Source organism: Pan troglodytes, chromosome 23, assembly GCF_028858775.2.
Source record: "Pan troglodytes isolate AG18354 chromosome 23, NHGRI_mPanTro3-v2.0_pri, whole genome shotgun sequence".
NCBI classification, from domain to species: Eukaryota; Metazoa; Chordata; class Mammalia; order Primates; family Hominidae; genus Pan; species Pan troglodytes.
The window spans coordinates 20,814,665-20,823,837 of record NC_086016.1 but is presented as its reverse complement, the minus strand read 5'-3'; positions in this window follow the sequence as shown (position 1 = coordinate 20,823,837).

The following is a 9,173-nucleotide window of genomic DNA, read 5'->3' as shown; positions in this document are numbered from 1 at the left end:
TGGATCCCCCATCTCACCCTGCTGTATGCTTTCCTCCCTGGGTATAAGTTTGGAAGGGGGAAAGGACATGTTTTTAAGTCCCTGTGATGTTTAATTTTATGTGTCAACTTGACTTGGCCACAAAGTACCCAACATTCATTGGTCGAACATTATTCTGGGTGTGTTTGTGAGGGTGTTTCTGGGAGATAAACACATGAATTAGTAGACCATGAAAAGCAGATGGCCCTCCTTAATGTGCAGGGGCCTCATCCAACCAACTGAAGAACAGAATAGAACAAAAAGGCTGAGAAACAGGGAACTTCTGCCTGCCTGACTGTTGAGCTAGGACATTGGTCTTCTGCCCTTGCACTAGAACTTTCACCAGCAGCTCTCCTGGTTCTCAGGCCTTGACTCAGACTGAAACCACGTCTTCACCTCTCCTGGGTCTCAGGCTTCAGACTCAGACTGGAACTACATCTTCAGCTCCCCTGGGTCTCAAGCTTCAGACAGACTGAAACCACATCTTCAGCTCTCGTGGGTCTCAGGCTTCAGACTCAGACTGGAACCACACCATCAGCTCTCCTGGGTCTCGGGCTTCAGATTCAGACTGGAACCATGTCCTCAGCTCTCCTGGATCTCAGGCTTCAGACTCAGACTGGAACTATGTATTCAGCTCTCGTGGGTCTCAGGCTTCAGACTCAGACTGGAACCACGTCTTCAGCTCTCGTGGGTCTCAGGCTTCAGACTCAGACTGGAACCACACCATCAGCTCTCCTGGGTCTCGGGCTTCAGATTCAGACTGGAACCATGTCCTCAGCTCTCCTGGATCTCAGGCTTCAGACTCAGACTGGAACTATGTATTCAGCTCTCCTGGGTCTCAGGCTTCAGACTCAGACTGGAACCACACCATCAGCTCTCCTGGGTCTCGGGCTTCAGATTCAGACTGGAACCATGTCCTCAGCTCTCCTGGATCTCAGGCTTCAGACTCAGACTGGAACTATGTATTCAGCTCTCCTGGGTCTCAGGCTTCAGACTCAGACTGGAACCACACCATCAGCTCTCCTGGGTCTCAGGCTTCAGACTCAGACTGGAACCATGTCCTTAACTCTCCTGGATCTCAGGCTTCAGACTCAGACTGGAACCACGTCTTCAGCTCTCCTGGGTCTCAGGCTTCAGACAGACTGAAACCACATCTTCAGCTCTCCTGGGTCTCAGGCTTCAGACTCAGACTGGAACCACGTCTTCAGCTCTCGTGGGTCTCAGGCTTCAGACTCAGACTGGAACCACATCTTCAGCTCTCCTGGGTCTCGGGCTTCAGATTCAGACTGGAACCATGTCCTCAGCTCTCCTGGATCTCAGGCTTCAGACTCAGACTGGAACTACGTATTCAGCTCTCCTGGGTCTCAGGCTTCAGACTCAGACTGGAACCACACCATCAGCTCTCCTGGGTCTCAGGCTTCAGACTCAGACTGGAACCATGTCCTTAGCTCTCCTGGATCTCAGGCTTCAGACTCAGACTGGAACCACGTCTTCAGCTCTCCTGGGTCTCAGGCTTCAGACAGACTGAAACCACATCTTCAGCTCTCCTGGGTCTCAGGCTTCAGACTCAGACTGGAACCACGTCTTCAGCTCTCGTGGGTCTCAGGCTTCAGACTCAGACTGGAACCACACCATCAGCTCTCCTGGGTCTCAGGCTTCAGACTCAGACTGGAACCACACCATCAGCTCTCCTGGGTCTCAGGCTTCAGACTCAGACTGGAACCACGTCCTTAGCTCTCCTGGATCTCAGGCTTCAGACTCAGACTGGAACCACGTCTTCAGCTCTCCTGGGTCTCAGGCTTCAGACTCAGACTGGGACCACGTCTTCAGCTCTCATGGGTCCCAGGCTTCAGACTCAGACTGGAACTATGTCTTCAGCTCTCCTGGGTCTCAGGCTTCAGACAGACTGGAACCACATCTTCAGCTCTTCTGGGTCTCCAGCATACCCACTGCAGGTCCTGGGTTTCCCAGCCGCTATAATTGCATGAGCCAATTCCTTATAACTCTCAAGATACCACCTATTGGTTCTGTTTCTCTGGAGAACCCTAGTACAGTCCCCTTTTTGTAGATGAGAAACTGAAGTTAAGCCTAGGCTGTTTATGAAAAAACAACCACCCATATGATTTAGGCTTTTTAAAGAAATTATCCACATCTACTGCATTCCAGTTACTATGTGTGAGTGAAGTTCTTCTTGTATGAATTTTAATGCTGTGGGGCCATATAACCAAATATAATTACAGTTATGGCCTAAATAGTTGAGCCACATTCATTAAAGCAGGAGGTAAGATAATTTCTATCAATCACCCAGGAAAAGACTCTTGGTGATATTCATTATCTGTTCAATATTCCCCAACACTGAGCACTTTCTATATGCCAAACACTGTGCTAATGGCTTTTATTCCTCATAACAAACCTCTGAAGTTAAATTTTTATTATCCTCATTTTACAAATGAAGAATCAGAAACATAGAAACATTAACTCTCATTCCTGATCACATAACTGGTAAGAGCTAGAGCTGGGCTATGCTTCAGAGAGTCTGGCTCCAGAGCAGAGCTCAACTGGATCTGGAAGGGCAAACCTTTCATAGAGAGGCTTGTCCTTGTTCTCTTAGGTTAGACTTCAGAGTTCCAATATCCAGGATGCTGCTCCAGGATGGTGGGTGTTACAGATGGAGGTCATGATGTTGAGGGAGGCTGGGAGCCCAGAGGATGAGATACAAGAAAGATCTCTTCATTTCCAGGCACCCCATTGCTGGGGTGAGCCCATGAAGTCCAGAGAGCAAACAATATCTTACCATTAGATTATCTAGATTCAGGTACTTGTCATATGTATTTAACTTTGGTTAGCCCCAAGTACCTTACATACATTCACCCATGTGTCTCAGATGCTGCAGGGGATTAAGGGAAGTTGAGGGTGAACCATTTTGGCCACTGGATCACAAACAAATTGGCTCGCCTTTAAGGTTTACATGGCTGCAGCAGCCGCAATCAAGAGATCACCAAAGAGGAGGTGAATCATGGGACAAATTCCCCTGGGAGGGGTGGAGCTTTAAACCAACATCAGGCAGATGCAAAGAACTCAGCAGAAACAGGAGGCAGTGAGAACAGGAGGCAGTGAGAACAAGAGGCAGTGAGCACTGGGAGCGGGAGTCAGTGACAGACTGTGCAGAGAACACTGAGGCTGGGAACTCAGGAAAACTCACCTTCTGTAAACAGGAGGAAAGGCCAGCCTGTGGCCTCGTGACATCCAAGGCTCTGTCACAGATGGGTAACCACCTTCCTCCGCTACCAGCTCCTAAAAGAACACCTAAAGAGCCGGGTGCGATGGCTCATGCCTGTAATCCCAACGCTTTGGAAGGCTGAGGCAGGTGGACCACCTGAGGTTGGGAGTTCGAGACCAGCCAGACCAACATGGAGAAACCCCGTCTCTACTAAAAATACAAAAATTAGCCAGGCGTGGTGGCGCATGCCTGTAATCCCAGCTACTCAGGAGGCTAAGGCAGGAGAATCGCTTGAACCTGGGAGGTGGAAGTTGTGGTGAGCCGAGATCGCGCCATTGCACTCCAGCATGGGCGACAGAGCGAAAAAAAGAAAAAAAAGAGCACCTAAAGGTCTGTGTGGGATAGACTAGGAAAGATGAAGCCGTCGGTCATACCCTCCTGCTCTTGGTATTGTGTAGATGATTAACTGTTCCCCTTTCTGGGCATTTCCCTCCTAACCAACACTGAAACAACTGGTTGAATAGTCTCATTTTTTCCAATCACTTCACATATTGCTATGAGTATTGCAAAGTACCCAATCTTTCTGGACCACGTCCTGGCAGTATGTTGGAAGAGCAGAAAAACTGATCTCTATCAATGTTGTAGATCCACTTTCAAAAACCAGCCCAAGAGAAAAACCCAGAAAGAAAACAACTACTATCGTCTTAACTGTTCTACTCAGCCCTTGGTGATTTCACAGCACTTTCATATGCAATCTGTTTAGAGCTATGTTATTCACAATAGCAAAAAGTTGGTGGTAGTGCATGTGGGTGTTGACCGGGCTGGGCCAAGAAGCCTCCTCCAGGCGGGCTGCCAGGCTCTCACTGTGGCTGTGGCTCTGTATGGGACAGAGACGGGGCTGAGCTGGCCGGGCTGTGGGCAGGGTGGAGCGCCACCAGCCAAAGGACAGTTGGAGGAATCGAGCTTCATGCTGTCCTTCTCTTCTGCCTCTGATACAGAATTTGATGTTGTGGTTGGATATTTAGTACACATTATCATGGATGACATGTTCCGGTTATTATAGAGAAATTTTGTGGACAAGTATTACCAGAAGTTTGAAGACATGGAAGAAAATCAACTCACCTACACGCCTGCTTTTTGATAAATAATATTTGTACATATTATTGAAGTAGATGTGACATTTCGTTACATGCATAGAATGTGTAGTGATCAACTCAGGGTATCCAGGATACCCATGACCTTGAGTATTTCTCATTTCTATGTGTTGAGAACATTTCAAATCCTTTATTCCGTCTATTTTGAAACATACAATACAGTGTTAACAATGGTCACCTTATTCTGCTATCAAGCATTAGAACTCACTCCTTCTATCTATGTTTGTGTCCATCAAGCCACCTCTTCATCCCACATACACACCCTGCCCAGCCTCTAGTAATTGTCATTCTACTCTCTACCTCCATGAGATTAACTTTTACATGCCTTTTTTTTTTTTTTTTTTTTTTTTTTGAGATGCAGTCTTACACTGTCGCCCAGGCTGGAGTGCAGTAGCACAATCGCACGATCTCGGCTCACTGCCACCTCTGCCTCCTGGGTTCAAGCAATTCTCCTGCCTCAGCCTCCTGAGTATCTGGGATTACAGGCACACGCCACCACGCCCAGCTAATTTTTTGTATTTTTAGTAGAGATGGGGTTTCACCGTGTTGGCCAGGCTGGTCTCGAACTCCTGACCTCGTGATTCGCCCGCCTCAGCCTCCTAAAGTACTGCGATTACAGGTGTGAGCCACTGCGCCCGGCTACATGCCTATTTTTAATAAATGTATTTACTTGACAGAAAAGTATCCTGAAGGACACCTACTGGAGCGGATTGCTGGATTTAGCATGTGGCCTTCACAATATTAGGCATGATAAAGATGAAGGGGCTGGTGCCCTTCATCAGACAGAATTTGATGCTGTGGTTGGATATGTAGTAGACATTACCATGGATGACATGTTCTGGTTATTATAGAGAAATTCTGTGTACAAGTACTACCAGGAGTACTTGGTGCCATAGGCCGGGGACTAGACCTAAGCGATAGTTTAGCGGTGACTTTGTTGAGCAAATCATCTTCTATGCCAGCTTCCCCGAACAAGCTGTGGCACTAGATCCCACCTCCAGGCAAGGAATAGGATCATCCTGGATGTCACCAGCCCACTGGCTTGGAGAGGCTGCAGCTATTGAGGATAGAACAATACATCTTGGAAAGACTGACTGTTCTGCAACTCATCATTCATGTTAAGTATTAAGGGTCAAAAACAAATGGCTTGACGTGTTTCTCCTGAAACACCTTCTTGTGTTTAGTAACCCTGGTACTCCTCCCATCTCTCAGGTGCTTTTGAATCAGACTGCTGTGGGGCAAACCCATGCCCAGCATTCCACCTGAGGCCCTTCTGCCAGCATATATTCGGTGTGTCAACAGTGTGGAATAACCCACTATCATGAGTCCTCTTTTTCCCAGCAGCTTTGGCATGAACTTTTTTTCTTTTAAATGAGGAGACGCACATTTTAGTGATTTTCCTTGTGAAATTGCAAAGACTAGAAGAAAGTTAGACACTGACATCTCCATACCTGAATCTCTACCCACTCCATCTCACCCACCACCTGCTTCACAAACTTCCTACTCAACCACCTAAGATGAGACTTCTGGGCAATGTCTCCTCAGCCATCATCTGCCGTGATGTGTCACCCTCAATCATGCCAGGCATTGTCGAATTCTCCATTCACTGGCTCCTCAATAGCTTTAAAGGCCCCAGACCTCAGGTTAATGACCAAGGAAATTGCACCATCCATCAGAGAGCTGACTTGCCCACATGCAGGATGAGGCCATTGTAATGCCAGGTCTTAAAGGAGAGGGTGATTTCATCACTGCTGCTCTGGATCGGGTTTTGACACAGCTCATTGCACAGCTACTCTGAGCCTTGGAAGGTGGCCACATTCTTTTCTTGATCCTGGGCATCAGGGAAGGGTCCATACAGGTGGTCATACTTAGGCTGTGTCTTGAAGTATGAGTAAGAGATCACTTTCTGCAGCAGTGCTCCAGCCTCCAATGAGGGTGCCACATGCTCCTTCTCCTCGCTACTCCCCACCAAGCAGTTGAGGGCAAAGGGCCAGAGGAAGGTCAAAATCAGCATGAGTCTTTTCCTGCACTGATAGCTCTTTTTCACACAGGTCAGTTTCCAGTCCTTCAACGTCAATGGGGTTTTTGACTGGGACTGTTATCTAGGATGTTACTCAAGCCAGCTACCCATCTTGAGGTTTCTGAATCTCCCAGGATCAAAGCTAGTCTTGGCTGTAGGAATCAACTGAAAGAGATGTCCTTTACCTAAAAACTACATGTGAAAATCAATTCCTAGTTCTATATTTGAATCTTTGGGTCAAGAAATCTTCTGTTGATCCTGATACAGTCCCACTGTTTCTAGAAGTCTCTTTTAAGCATTATTTTTGGAAAAATACTTTTATAGATGAACCCTCAGCCTAACCTAGTGGATATGATGTTGAGAATTCCATGATTATCTGCTTAAAGATCAGAGTATCTGTGAGCCTTTTAGTTGCCAGCGCTGTGAAGGCAAAAATGCTAAGTCGGCATTCATTCCTGTTGTATGGGGTACCAGTGAGTGTAGGCCGTGTGCTGGAAATAGACTAAAAGCTATCCTCTTCTTCCAGCATATTAACTGTGTTTGTGCATGTTTGCTGAAAATCCTTTCCATATAGATCAGTTTGTTAGGTTCTCTGGGGCAGGCAGGGACTCTGCAATTTCTTCTTCCTGTCAAACTCTTTCCTACCGAGATGGTGTCCCACTCATCTATCTCAGCATGTGTAGGAAGTAGTAAACAGCATCGCTGGTCATCTACCTGCTTTGAATTAATACCATTGGTAGAATATTACTGACCAGAAAATATGTATGTCACATCTCTAGAAAGAAGAAAAAACATAGCTGTTCAATTCCCAATGTGTACCTTTGATTTTTTAAGTAGAAGTGAGAATCTGTACTGACTTTTCACTTGGTTATTCTGGTTTTAAAGTTGGAGCCACAAGCTATGTGTTTTTCTATAATGGTACGTTGCTGACTAAATACTTTTGGACCATGAGGTATATTTGAGGTAAATGAGGTACACTTGAGGTATTTTGCAAGTATCATCTTCTATTTTTTTTTATTATTATTATTTTTTTTTAGTTAGAAAGAGCTGGCCAGGCATGGTGGCTCACGCCTGTAATCCCAGCACTTTGGGAGGCTGAGGAGGGCAGATCACCCGAGATCAGGAGTTTGAGACCAGTCTGGCCAACACAGCGAAACCCTGCCTCTACTAAAAATATAAAATTAGCTGGGCATGGTGGTGCATGCCTGTCATACCAGCTACTCAGGAGGCTGAGGCAGGAGAATTGCTTGAACCTGGGAGGCGGGGGTTGCCGTGAGCCAAGATTGCACCATTGCACTCCAGCCTGGGCAACAAGATTGAAACTCCATCTCAAAAATAATAACAATAAATAGAAAGAGCTGAAAAGGTCAACATAGAAATAAGAAGGAACACTGCATGGTTACTAACATGGATTAGGGGATTGAATTTTGGCCCCCCAAAGATATGTTTGCCTAAAATCTCAGAATGTGACATTATTTGGAATAAGGATCTTGATGTAATTGAGGACCTCAAGATGAGATCATCCTGGATTAGGGTGGCTCTTAAATTCAGTGACATGCATCCTTGGCAGAGAAGATACAGAGGTATGAAGAAGGTCAAGCGAAGACTGAGGCAGGGATTGGAGTGATGCTGTCGCAGGCCAGGGAACACTTAGAGCCAGCAGAAGCTGGAAGAAACAAGGAAGGAATCTTGCCTACAGCCTTCAGAGGCAGAGGTTTTGGCTGACTTCTGGCCTTCAGAGCTGTGAGATAATAAACTTCTGTTGTTTTAAGCCATACATTTGTGGCGATTTGTTAACAGCAGTCCTAGGAAACAAATGTGTGTAGTAAGGAAGTGATAATGTTGGAAGCTGAATAGGTAATAATATTAAATGAAAAAGAATGCCAAACTCAAAGTGGTAGATATATGCTTATAATAAGCACATATGAATGTATATTGAAGGGAAAATATAGACTTTTATTTTCATGGGGTGTTTTTAGCAAGGTTGCTTGAATGAATAGAAAGCATTTCACGTATACCCTAAGTAGTATGGACTGTTAACACGAACCTGGAAAGAGGTCCAGTCATCCCACGTGGCAGCAGAGCCATGCTAGGCCCCAGGCTATTTTTCACCCTGGTCAATTTGATTTTTTGGTTTTGACTCCAGCAATATTGCCTCACAAATTCATTTTTTTAATTCAAGTACCCACCCAAATCCTACCCATCTGCACCTTTTTCCCTGGGCTGGACTCTTGCCTGTCCTTCAGAGTAGATTCACACCTTCTGGCCCACCAATCTCCAAACTTTGTCTTCAGACATACAGAACATTCCCTCACAAACTCTACTACTTTTCCACTCACCAGCCCCTACCTTCCTCTTCCTACAAGTCATCACTAAAAGGTAAGGCAGACAGCATGTCATTTTTTGGTCTAGTACCTGATTATTTTAGATAGCCCAGAGAAAGGGTTGATTTGTGGTTGCCTATGTAATTGTATGCACAGTTCTCTATTGGACCATTTAAATCTAACTTAATCCAGCTAAATGTGCCTATATGCAAACATCAATATCTATTTAGCCATTTCATGCATCTATTTTATATAGTTTTAATCCATTTTATATTTATTATAGAGTATTTTCATTACTCCATTGCATATGTGTATATATATTATATATATATGTATACACACGCACACATACACATGTGTATTACTTAATACTTTTCAAAGTTTTTCTTATAGACTTTTACTCATTTTACACAATAATATTATAAAGAAAATGAGGG